General features: G+C 46.7%; 1 protein-coding gene across 4 annotated transcripts in view; it reads right to left on the bottom strand.

Moving 5' to 3' along the window:
• Positions 1-11,968, bottom strand: part of SLC38A1 (solute carrier family 38 member 1) — a 79,448-nt gene extending 67,480 nt beyond the window's left edge. Inside the window, exon 1 of one of the 4 annotated variants that reach the window (XR_009736410.1) lies at positions 10,792-11,968. The gene's annotated coding sequence lies outside the window, so the exon portion shown is untranslated. The remainder of the gene's footprint in view (positions 1-10,791) is intronic. The other 3 variants (XM_061416371.1, XM_061416368.1, XM_061416370.1) reach the window with 3 other exon arrangements.
• Between the last annotated feature and the right edge of the window lie 972 nt (positions 11,969-12,940).

The following is a 12,940-nucleotide window of genomic DNA, read 5'->3' as shown; positions in this document are numbered from 1 at the left end:
TCCAATGCATGAAAGTGAAAAGTGAAAGCAAAGTCACTCAGTCGTGTCCGACTCTTTTCGACCCCATGGACTGCAACCTACCAGGCTCCTCTGTCCATGGGATTTTTCAGGCAAGAGTACTGGAGTGGGTTGCCATTGCCTTCTCCTAACAAGAATCCCTAAATGACATTAAATAGCCAGTCATGCACGTGTGCTAAGTCACTTCAGTCATGTCCGATTCTGGAACACTATGTACTGTAGCCTGCCAGGCTCCTTTGTTCATGGGATTCTCCAAGCAAGAATACTGAAGTGGGTTGCCATGCCTTCCTCCAGGAGATCTTCCCTGACTCGCGGATCAAACCTGAGTCTTACATCTCCTGCATTGGCAGGCAGGTTCTTTACCACTAGCACCACCTGGGAAGCCAAATATCCAGTCAGGTACACATAACTTCAAAACTGCTATGAATGATTATTGGTGATTAAGAATAAGATCTACCTCTCCTAGTTCAGCTCCTGGGAATGAATTATGACAGCTAGGTCAGTGGTTTTGAGAATGTGTTAGGTATAAGGCCAGTTATGGTTCTGTCTTCCTGATAACTCTTCCCACGACATCTCTTCCCACAACCAACTGAGTCTATTTACATACTGGAGGTCCCTGGCTCACCGGACTCTCAGATGGTAATAATATGATCTGTGAGCTGCTTCACTATATTTCGAAAGGCCTCAAACAGGCTAAACAGGTTAATTAAAATGTCATGAGTCCTTAGTTTTGGCAAGATTGCCTTAACTTGGTGTGATAATCCTAGATTCTGACTGGCAGTGTAATATATCTTAGAGTACCAAAAGTGGGAAGTGAATTAATATAATTCAAGTTATAGTCAAAACTCTCTAAACAGTATGCTTAAGATCCAGCTGTTGCACTGCATATAAATTATACTTCAACTAAAATAAAAACTTAGAGTGGATACAATCTTTGAAAACCCAGGGTCCTTGGGAAGTGGGAATGACCTTGGGTAATGAAAGACTGGGATCCAGTAAGCAGTCTCAGAAGAGACGGTGTTTTCTCTCTTCTTACTCAAAACTCATGACTTAGCCAGTGCTCCTGGTCTCAGCTCTGCTAGGACCTGGCCTCCCACTCTCCCTCTGGTGGCTCCCCCAACTTCTGTCAATCCCGCTCAGCTCCATATTTGCAAAGTGACTTTGAACAATCAGCCTGCTCCTGTCTCTATGGCCAACAATCTAAACAGCTTACCCCTGTTGTCATCACTCCCTTGAACCCTAGTTCCACTGGCAAATCCTGGCTCCACCCCTCAGGAGCTGTGCTGACTCTGGGCAAGTAGGTTAATATCTCTTTGTCTCAGTTTTGTCATCTGTAAAATGGAGATGAAGCAGTATCTACCTCACAGAGTCACTATAAAGCTTCTACAACTGGGTCCGTACCTGCCCTGGTTCTGGTAAGCGAGGGCGACTGTCACAGCTACTATTGCTGCCTCTTCCTATTCAAGGCAAGTGGCCTTTTCTCAGTTCTCAACCTTTCACCTCCCCGCGAAGGAGGGACACTGTTTCCTGAACCCCACCACCTTGCTTCTCACTGCATCTGCAAGCATCCGCATTCTCAGAGGAACTGTTTTCAGCCTCCACTGCCAGCTCCTGTTCTCCTCCCATCCTCTGTGCTCTGTGTGGGGGCAGCCCTACCCCCACTCCGCTTCCCTTCATACACTCCAAACTCTTTCCTTTGTAAGTTTCAAGCCTGAAGTGTCAGTCTTCATCCCACAAGGGTGCCTTTCAGATCTCTTTTCCCCAGGGCTTTTCGTTTTACAAAACTAGAATTCCTCTAGAAATTAGGAGATAGGATCTCTGTCATACTTCCTACTTGCTGATGATCACGTCACTTAACATGCCACGTATTTCTTTATCTGTAAAGTGAGAAAGCTGGAGGGGAGAGACAATCTCTCAGGTTCCCTCCTCCTGCTCAGAAAAATTTTCACAAATTCTTTTCAGATCCCAGCTGCCTGGGAGACCTCTTCACGTGAATGTTTGTCGTGACCTCCAACTCAACGTGCCCCACTGAACATACCATCTGACCTCACACATCAGCTTTTCTATTTCTGTTCACGATAATGTTGGTTCCCCTCATCACTCAGACTTGGAACTCGGGTATCTAATCAGTCTCTGAGTCCTATCAACACTTCATACCATCCCTTCCTTCCTCTTGTTCCTTCTGGCTCCACAATCGTAGCCTGGCTGGTCGCTTCCCCCCGTGCTGCCTACTGAGCCCAGCCCACTCCATTTACAGAGGCAGATTCTTCCTGAAAATCCATGTCTTGGCGTATTCCTCTTTTCCCCTTGCCAGTCCTAAGTGTTTCTACTAGTCGAACCCCTGGAACAGCAAATTCAAAGCCAAGATTGCCCTTAACTCCTCTTTTCCCCTGAATATTTACTTAGTTATTTGGCTGTGCTGGGCCTTAGTTGCGGCATGTGGGACCCCTGACCAGGTATGGAATTCAGGCCTCCTTGGGAGCGTGGAGTCTTAGCCACTGGATCATCAGGGAAGTCCCCTCTTAACGCTTTAAATTTCTCTCCCAGGATGTTCCTTCTGAACCTTTCACTTCTGTAATGGATCTGCTTTGCAGTTTTCGGCTTTCCTCCCACCGCCCCCCACCTTGGCCCTGAACATACTTCTCAGCCACTTCCTTTCCCATTGAGCCAGTGCCCACTAAGTACATTTCTTTCAAAAAGCCCAGCTTGCTGGCTTGTGTGGTTTTTTAAAAAAAAGATTATTTCAAGCCAATCTTCTCTATAAGGTCTTCCTCCAGTGACCAATTGTGATTATTTACCTGTGATGACTTCTCATAGCACTTTTGTATACTCCTTGGATTATAGGAAGGGGTCTTATATGTTTTCATGATCTCTTTATGGAGTTATCCTCCTTCCTAAGTACATTCTCAACTTCTCGAGCACAGGGAGCACACACCTCTTAGCTCAATACACAGTGATAGTAAAAACGTTAACAATAATGATGACTCAACTGATCATCTGCCTGCAGACCATACAGCATAATCCTCACAAACACAATTTCTTAGGAAAACAAAACAAAGATTAGAAGTTAAAAGAAGCAACATGTACAGCTGCTCCACATAGTTTTCATTAACTCTGCCACTGTATTTTACTTTTGATCTGAGCATGCACAAAGTATGTGATAATATGTTTAAAATTGTAAAGTACTCTATTAATGAAAGGTATCTGTCATTAACAACACAGTCACTATGGCTGGAATGTTTAAGAATTCTTGGTATGATTTCTACAAGCCCACAGAAAGGGTTATATTAAAGTAGTGGTTCTCAACTAGGGACCATTTTGGCCCCCGCCCTCAGTGGACATTGGCCATGCCTGGAGGCATTTTTGGCTGTCACAAGTGAGAGGGTATTGTAGGCTTCTAGCAGAGAGAGGTCAGAGGTGCTGCTAAACATCATACAATACACAGGACAGCTATTCACATCAAAGCTTTATCTGGTCCAAAGGCCAGGAGCACTGGGGATGAGAAGCCCTGTGCTACAGGAAGCTCACAGGGGAGTAAGGACTGACCACTCCTGTGGGGGGCAGAGAGGAACAGCTCACTGCCTTGAAATGATGGACCCCTGGTCCTGTCTTGTTTACAGTATCCTGACACCTGCTCCACAAGAACTTTGTTCAGGTTCCTAGATGATGTTTTATTTTTATTTTTGTATTGAACTATTTCATTTTATTATAAAATATTTGACTAGGTAATACATGTACACAGTACACCATTCATACAGTACGAAAGCGTCTACAGTGAGAAAAGCCTCCTTCATTGCTGTGCTGTGTGCTCAGTTGCGTCAAACTCTGCGACTCCATGGACGGTAGCCCGCCAGGCTCCTCTGTCCACGGAATTTTCCAGGCAAGAATACTGGAGTGGCTCCCATTTCCTACTCCAGAGCCTTCACTGCCTATCCCCCCAAAAGCTCCCTCCCATGTTTTATTCTATAACTTTCACAATTTTATTTTTTACATTAAAATCTTTGACTCATCTAGCTGAATTTTTCAAATGTTCTTATTAACATGCCCAGCCTAAGATGTCTAGGAGTTAACCTTCCCATTGAGATGTTTTGCAATTATTCTGATTTCTCAAAGAGAGAAAATACTAATAAACTTTAGAAGTTAATGAAGTTAACCTGCAACTCTGGATACAGGAGGACAGATTGTATTGTATATTACATTTAAAAATTTAACTTTAAACAGTGAGTGTCTTTGAGCAGTGTGAATACACAAAAGTAAAAATCTTTCTCATCAACTGAAAATTAATAGATTTAAATAATTATGTACAGAGTTCAAAAACAACCCAAAACATATTCCTATAGCCTTTGAGAAAGTCTCTTTCTATGCACATGTACTTTTTGCTCTAGCAATACCTCTGATCAAGAATTACTGCTGGACTAAAAACAGTGAATGGCAACTTTTTTTTTTTTTTAAGTTCTAGCTAACTCCAAACAAAATACTCTAGGAAAAATAGAAATCATGACAATTTAAAGCACAACAGAGTGGTGTATATAAGTTCAGTTCAGTTCAGTCACTCAGTCGTGTCCAACTCTTTGCGACCCTACAAATCACAGCACGCCAGGCCTCCCTGTCCATCACCAAGCCCCAGAGTTCACTGAGACTCACGTCCATTGATTCAGTGATGCCATCCAGCCATCTCATCCTCTGTCGTCCCCTTCTCCTCCTGCCCCCAATCCCTCCCAGCATTAGGGTCTTTTCCAATGAGTCAACTCTTCGCATGAGGTGGCCAAAGTACTGGAGTTTCAGCTTTAGCATTATTCTTTCCAAAGAAATCCCAGGACTGATCTCCTTCAGAATGGACTGGTTGGATCTCCTTGCAGTCCAAGGGACTCTCAAGGGTCTTCTCCAACACCACAGTTCAAAAGCATCAATTTTTTGGTGCTCAGCTTTCTTCACAGTCCAACTCTCACATCCATACATGACCACTGGAAAAACCATAGCCTTGACTAGACGAATCTTTGTTGGCAGAGTAATGTCTCTGCTTTTGAATATGCTATCTAGGTTGGACATAACTTTCCTTCCAAGGAGTAAGCGTCTTTTAATTTCATGGCTACAATCACCACCTGCAGTGATTTTGGAGCCCCAAAAAATAAAGTCTGACACTGTTTCCACTGTTTCCCCATCTATTTCCCATGAAGTGATGGGACCAGATGCCATGATCTTCATTTTCTGAATGTTGATCTTTAAGCCAACATTTTCACTCTCCACTTTCACTTTCATCAAGAGGCTTTTTAGTGCATGTAAAGAGGATCACTTATAAACATTTAAAAATATACCTTTATTTGAAAAGAGAAAATATAATAAAACACCATAATTCATACTAAATGATGTTTACAGTCTTTGAACAAGCTTTTTTTCTTTTTGGACTTTTTCTCAGGCAGAATCTGAAGTTCAGATTAACAGATGCGCTCTCAAAGATCTCTCCTGGTTCTAAAATCCTCTGAATTTATGATTCTATATACCGTTTCTTAATGAATCATTTTCAGAGATAAGATGGGCTTGTAGACAAGTCTTTTGAATAGGTGACTCAGACTGCTGCTACTGCTAAGACACTTCAGTCGTGTCCAACTCTGTGCGACCCCATAGACGGCAGCCCACTAGGCTCCTCTGTCCCTGGGATTCTCCAGGCAAGAATACTGGAGTGGGTTGCCATTTCCTTCTCCAATGCATGAAAGTGAAAAGTGAAAGTGAAGTCGCTCAGTGCTCGACTCTTAGCGACCCCATGGACTGCAGCCTACCAGGCTCCTCCGTCCATGGGATTTTCCAGGCAAGAGTACTGGAGTGGGTTGCAATAGGTGACTCAGACTGCTGCTACTGCTAAGTCACTTCAGTCATGTCCGACTCAGACTAGTAGTCCTCAGTTCTAACTACACATAGAAATCACCTTGGGAGGTTTGGAAAAATAATAGTGATAACATGCCCCCTAACACACACCAGTTTCTGATTCAGTTCATCTAGAATGGAATCTAAGCATGGATGTTTTAAATGCTTTGAGAAGATTCTAATGTGTTGCCAATACTAAGATCTGCAGATTATATTAAAAGCTAAAAACAAATGTAGCTGGAGCCCAAGTAGGTAAGACAAATAAGCAAAGCAGATTGGATACAAGAAACTGGAGAACATGTGTCTCATCTATTTCAGTAAAAATAAGACAAATCTTTTTATTTCTTTTCAAGAAATGCCAGAAATCAAGTTTTAAGTGAAATTCAGATACTTAAATGTTGACAGCTAATTCCAAACAATTTTAAGAGAACAAGTCCTACAAAATACACCCACAGGTTTCATTTGGTTCTATAGTCACCAACCTAACAAAACCAGTTCAATAAATCAAGCCCAACTTTTCCTCTGTGTTCTGTCCTGACATTCTCCCAACTCAAAGCCCCCTCCTCCGAGACCTCGGGCCATAAACTCTCCCTTTCCTTTTCCTTTCCATTGCTCCCTTCTTTTCCCATCTTCTTTGTCTTCCATCACTCCTAAGAGATGGAAACTGAGATCCACACATTAAATCTTTATGTGGCCCTGGCTGCATCACTCTGACGGGCTTCTCTACCTGGGAAAATTCAAGTTATAAACTGTAACCTGAGGCTGTGACTCCATGATGTCAACAACCAGTTGGTTTCGTGAAGTCGGGGGGAAAGCCAATCAAGCTCATAACTTCATATCACCAAAAGGTTTATCAAACAAACAACATATGGAAGTCGTCATTTAATTTCTGTTTTTGTTTTGTTTTTAAATCTAAATCACTTATAAAAATTACCCCAGTATTGTTTTTAAAAAATTCCCCTGTCTGAGCTCTATGCCAGGCCAACTAAATCTGAATCTCTGGAAACAGAGTCTGGGCATTGGTAGCTTTTAAGAGACTTTTGGTGAATCTGGTGTGAAGCCTGCTTTGAGAATCATTAATCTTGATCTATCTCCTAAACCTGCAGATTACCAGAGTCTGAACTTGTTCAAGCATATTCTCAGCTCTGTTCTCATTGTACCTTCACAGCTCAGACACTGTCATTAGCATCATACGGATGAGAAAAGGAGACATTAAAAATGCTAGCTGAGTTACCCAAGGGGACCCAGTTAGTTACAGGCAAAGATACACTATAGCATTACCTGAGGCAGAGTTCCGTGACAGCAACCTGGGTGCTTGCAAAGTTTACCCAAACCATGGTGCTTTCCTATGACTGGATTCCTTTATGCTTAGTAAGTAACCCTAACACACAGGTGGTGAGCTGAAAACCAATGACTAAAATGTGATCAACTTCCAGATATAAGTTTTTTTTAAAAAGATTCAATTTAGGGCCAGTGTTCTAAGATGTCCTTCTCTAAAGTCTATGATGCTATTTGGATTTCACTTCCTTCTATGCACTTGCTTCCCCCACCTCCATACTACCTTTCACAGATGCACATTCGCCCAGGGACTGAAAAGTTTCTGGTAGTTTCCATTAAGACATTTTCAGAAAAATATTTTTAAATGATTAAATATTCATTGAACATTAGAGGTAAGGGGAACTTTCCTGATCAACTTCCCCCACCTCCTCTGATAGATGAGAAACCTGAAGTCTCTCTTAATTCAGTACCTATGGAGTACTAACAGTGTGCCAAGCTCTTCACATCTATTATCCTCACTAACCCTTCAGGATAACTCAGTAAGTACCACTATCATCACCACCATCACTATCATTTAACAAAGGTGGGGGGTGGGGAACTGAGGCTCAGAGATGCTAAACAACTTACCCAAGATGTCTAGGCTGATAAGTTGAGACTGGGCATTTACATTTGACTCAAAGTATCTGTCCTTACTTCACCTTCCATCACCTGGACTGATGGTGCAAAATGTGAAAGATCAATATGAAAAGGCTAGGAGGTAATCAGTGAACACTTACTTGAAGAGGCAGAAAGTGGTATTTGGGCTAAGTCTTTTACAAATATATAGGATTTCAGCAGGCATTCCAGTTTGGAATCAGCATCAATATTGAGGCAGAAAGTGACAGGGAGGACATAGGGTGAACTGGGAGAAAGTGATGGAAAGAGGTGAGGAACAGGTTGTGGAAGGTCCCAGGTGCCTGACTAAGGAATTTAGACTTTAATTGTAGGCAACTGATTTTGAAAAACAGTGGTTTTTGAAAACCACTGAAGGTTTTCAAAAGAAAGATTAGTTAAAAATTAGTTAAAAAAATGCAGATCCCATGGAAGTGTTGAGACTGAATTAGGGGAGCAGAACTTGATACCCAGGAGACCAACTAGAAGCCCATTACGCCTCCTTTGCTGGCTACTTTACTCTTTACCCTTCACCGTGCTTGCATCTGCTCCCGTGAGTGCTGGTTTCTTCAGGGCACCTCCATGTCTGTTTCACCATTTTTGAATCCCAATAAACTCCTTAAATTGCCCTGTCTAAATCAAGTGATAGAGACCTGAACCTGGGCAGTGGGAATGCAGATGAAAAAACAGGTTTATGCATCATTTGCAGGTTCCTGGTAACTGCTCAAAAATGGAGAGAAGGCGAGAGAAGAAGCAGAGTAGAAAGAGACTCCGATGCTTCAACTTAGCAGAGGAACAAATAATGAGATCTAGAGAAAGGGATGGTCAACAGTAGCACTAAGTGGTGAACAAGATGTTTTGACTAAGATCTCAATCCAACAGGCATTTATTAAGCAGTTATTCTGTGCTGGGCATTAGGGAAACAATGGTAAGTAAGACTAATTTTGCGCTCATGCATCACCCAGGGAAAGAAAAAGACAGTCTAGCAATAATCAGGTGTCTGGTCTCTTAGTCTCAGGACAAACGTACCCTCTTACAAGACCCACCTAGAAGGTCATCTATCTCAGGCATCAGCCTTCCTCACAAGATTGACCTGGTTTTATTCGTTCACTGCAAGAACAAATCTCCAACATTCATTTATAGGTGTATTTATTGTCTGTTTCCCCCCAGGAGGAGGGACAGCTCACAGAAATAGGACTTTTATCTTGTAGTTGCTAACTGCCACATAAACTCTCAGTAGGAAACACTCATTGAATATGTTTAGGGGGAAAAAAGTGAATTCATCTCATCAAGGTTAAGACCTTAAGCCAAACCAGGTGAGTTTAGTGATGTCTAAGGTACTACTGAGAACTGAGTAACTCTGAGGAGTAAAGCCAATTTGAGGTTGGGGCCCAAACTGAAATCCTACCATCATCAGAGCCCTGACTTGTCTGAAAAATTTCAGCAATACCCAGCCGGTGAGAGATTCATTTAACAATGAGGCCAGCCAGCCACCTAGCTCAGGTTTTATTTTCCGTCGTCGTTCTGACGTCAGAAAAAGCACGAGTTGCCGCAGTTTCTTCTATCAAGGTGACAAATTACAGTCTTGTTGGGCCCTGGAGTCTGCAAACGATGATTTATTCTTTCCTTCCCCTTATATTAAAAAGTCTTAAACCCACGGCAGAGATGTCAGATCCTTTTCCAAACGCAAATAAATACGGTTTCCTAGCTCTCGGGTCTTTTTCAACTCATGAAATACATCACCAGGGATTCGTCCGCAAAAGTATGTGATACTGGTGGCAATTAGGTTTTCACCAGAGAACCAGAGCAAGAAAAACCAGGTCAGACACAAAAGATTCACAATTGCAGCACCACCTTCCCAAGCCGAAGACAGCCTGTAAAAGGCACCGCCGAAACGCCGGGACGCGGTTACCGCGAAATTCCTTTTGCCGCCATATGTACTTGTACCTTCTAACTACAGTTCAGTCCAAACCCAGGGCTGGGCACTTCAACAGGGAAGTGGCGCCCAGTCAGCCCTGTAGCCTGGGGGTACCAGTGGGTGCTGAGGACCCCGAAGCTCCGGGAGGGGAATGACGGTGGTGGGGGCGTGCACCGGGGCGAAGGAGCACTTTCCTCCGGGCACCCGCCCGGCGAGGTTAAAGGCCTATTGTGGTAACATTTAGGGACGCGAGGGTGATTCGGGGGTGGGGGGAAGATGTGGGAGTGCTGGGGAGGACACTCGGCGCTCTGGCCCCGCGCAATCGGTGCCCTTTTGTTCGCCAGCTCCACCGGTTCCTAGCTTTCAGAACGGCACTTCTCTCTTTCTCTCCTTCCTTTGGGAAAGAACCTCTTCGGGGAGGGAAAAGGCAGTGAGTCACTGCCAGCATCGCTTAATAATCCCCCTCACCCCTCGTCCCCCAACCTCATAGCCCGCATCCTCTCCGTTACTGAGAGCCGGGCAGAGCTCGAGAAGGGCCGGCGAGCGTGTTCCTGTTTACTCGGGCTCCGTGGCCAGTCCTCGAGACCCAGCCGGCCGCATACTCAACCCCGGGCACATCACATGCCTTTCTTGGGGCTCCTAAGACACAGGAAATTCCCCGCAAATGCCCAGCACTCAACCACTCCTCGGGAATGCAGTGGAGCCCTCACCTCGGCGCGCTCTCTAGACCCGCGTGGTCCCTAACCCGCGAATGATTTAACCAGATCTGGCACCACAATCTGCCACTAAGAAAACAGACCCCAAAAGTAAGCCGCAGCCCACGCAACGCTAAAACCAGGGGCTCCGCGCCTCTTTACACTGCCGCAGGCGGTCAGCAGAACCGTGGATCTGACTTTTCTCTTGGTAAAAGCAAAATGCGAACGCATCCGGCTCAGCCGCGCACTCCTTCCTTTTACGCTCGCATGGATGACTTCTGCGTTACCGCCTCCTCTCACATCTAAAACGTCCCTTTCCTCCCCACCGCTGCTCCCTCAGCTCTCCCTGGGAAAGGGAAATCCTCTTACCTTGGGCCAAAAAAAAGGGGGGGAAAGTGGTATCCGCCCTTCCCGGATTTTCCCCCAGCCTTGCGATGTCCTTTGTGTCAAGGTCTGGCTGCCTTGGCGGATGAAAGGTGCCCTCCGTCAGCGAGGACTGGGCGGGAAGGCTCGGCGTGGCGTGGCGGATTTCCGAGGAAGGTGAAGGGCGGCGACCTTCAGGCGGAGCGGCGTGCCGCCCCAGCCCGCGCACTCCTGGCTCTCCTCCTCCTTTCGGGGCCGATTGCATCAGAAGCTCCCCCCACCAGCAACCCTTACCCACACGGTGCTCGCCAGCCTCGCACTCACATCCGCTCGCTCGGCCGCAAAGGGTCTCGAATCAAATCACAGTCATTCTCCTACTAGGGGACGCGTCGCCCTTGCGCATCCATGGCTCGCGATGGTTTAGCTGTTCAGGCTATTTATCCGCGTCTCGCGTGCCGTCGCCTCCCCTCCTGCGCGTCCGCTCTTTAACCGAAGCTGCGTGTCACTGAGCGGTGCCCGTCACATGGTGTCTCTTGCCTAGGCGGCCGCCCCTGGCTGCCTCCGTGTCGCCGTCCGCCGAGGATGCGGCGACCGCGGCCGGCGAACGTTGAGCATCGGAAAGAGAGAGGGAGCGAGGGAGGGGTTGCGGGGCGCTTGTGTGCCGGGAGCGCCGGCGGTGGCACCGGGAGCGGAGTGTGCGCGCAGCCTGGACACCTGCCCCACGCCCTCCTGGTGCCCTGCGACAAGCCCAGAGCCCAGCTGCAGCGGTGGCCGGAGACTGGGAGCCCTCGGAGATGGAGAGGGGAGGTGGCTTGGAGGGCACGGAAGGAGGCGAGGAGGACTGTGCGATGGGGAGCTGGGGGTGCATTGAGGGTACGCCGGAGCCGGGCCGGGGCGCGTGAGCGAGGGGAGTTGCATTGTGGGAAGGGCGCCGAGTGAGGATGGCCGCCGGAGTGGCTGGTCAGCTCACAACCCTGCAAACAGCGTGGGAGCCGCTGGCAGCAAGGGAGCGGCGTGGAGGCTCCCTAGGGACGGCGCGGAGGAGGCCGGGATCGGCCGGAGCGCGAGCACCTCTGGAAAGCCTTTGTCCGTCACCCGCAGTGGGAGGTGCCTCCCCTCTTCCGGATCCACAGCACCCGCAGTCCCGGCCAACCCGCACCCCGAGATCTATGCTGAGGGGCTCCGTTGGGGGAACTGGGTGGTTTTGCTGATCTGGGGCGCGCTCTGGGCTGGGAGGAGACCCCACGTGATCGAGCCCCGGGCGTGGCGCGTCGGGGATCAAGAAGCCGGGCGCTCGAAATCTGGGGTCAGCGGGGAGCGAGGGCACAGGATGGAGGGGTCTGGGGCCGCTGGGCCCGTTTCCCTTTCTTTTGCTCTCTCTTTGTTCCGGGCACAGACCCTCTGAACTGACTGGGCACTTCCTTGCAGGGCAGTGTGTTTCCTTAAAATGGCGACAGGAAATCCCACCTGCGCGTCAGCCAATGAGACAGTCAGCGGCGCGCGAATTTGCGCGGTGGAAACTCGAGCCTTCTATTGACAGGAATGGTTGCGTCTCCGTGTTCCATCAAAACAGGAAAAGGAAGGTGAATCATCTTTCAAAAATTAATCTACCAGGCGCATTTCAAAAGGGCAGACGGAATAGCCTCTGATGGAGTGGCTATGGCTTTTTAGTCACCGCTGGGAAAGCGAGAGGAAAACCAAACGCCTCATAACTAGAATATTTGTTCCGTCGAGTGGCAGAAATCGGTCTTGGTTAGTAATGGCTGTCTGAGAATCCTGTTCAGAAGGCCAGCTCTTGAATAAACCGGAGAAACTGAAAGGCAGTGCAAACAGAAAGGGGAAGATGATGGATGGGGAGCCTCGCTCAAACAGACCTGCGATCAAATTCTGCCTCTGACACTGCTTCCCTCGCCTGCTTAACGTTTGTCCTTAGTTTTGTTCCCAAGTTTGTAAAAACAACAACAACAACAAGACAGTTAGTAGTACCCATATCATAATAATATTATACACGTCGCCAAAAAGTTGGTTTTTCTCCCCCCTCCCTTTCTAGAGGAAGCTAATTTAGAATGAAATTGCTAATTATAAGTAGTGTGCCCTTTGCCTGGCAGGGATAATGCTTATGAATAAGGTAGGAAATCTGAACATGCAAAATGAT

This window comes from Bos javanicus, chromosome 5, assembly GCF_032452875.1.
Source record: "Bos javanicus breed banteng chromosome 5, ARS-OSU_banteng_1.0, whole genome shotgun sequence".
Taxonomy (NCBI): domain Eukaryota; kingdom Metazoa; phylum Chordata; class Mammalia; order Artiodactyla; family Bovidae; genus Bos; species Bos javanicus.
Note: the sequence above shows the minus strand (reverse complement) of the source record. Positions and strands in the feature narration are given on the sequence as shown.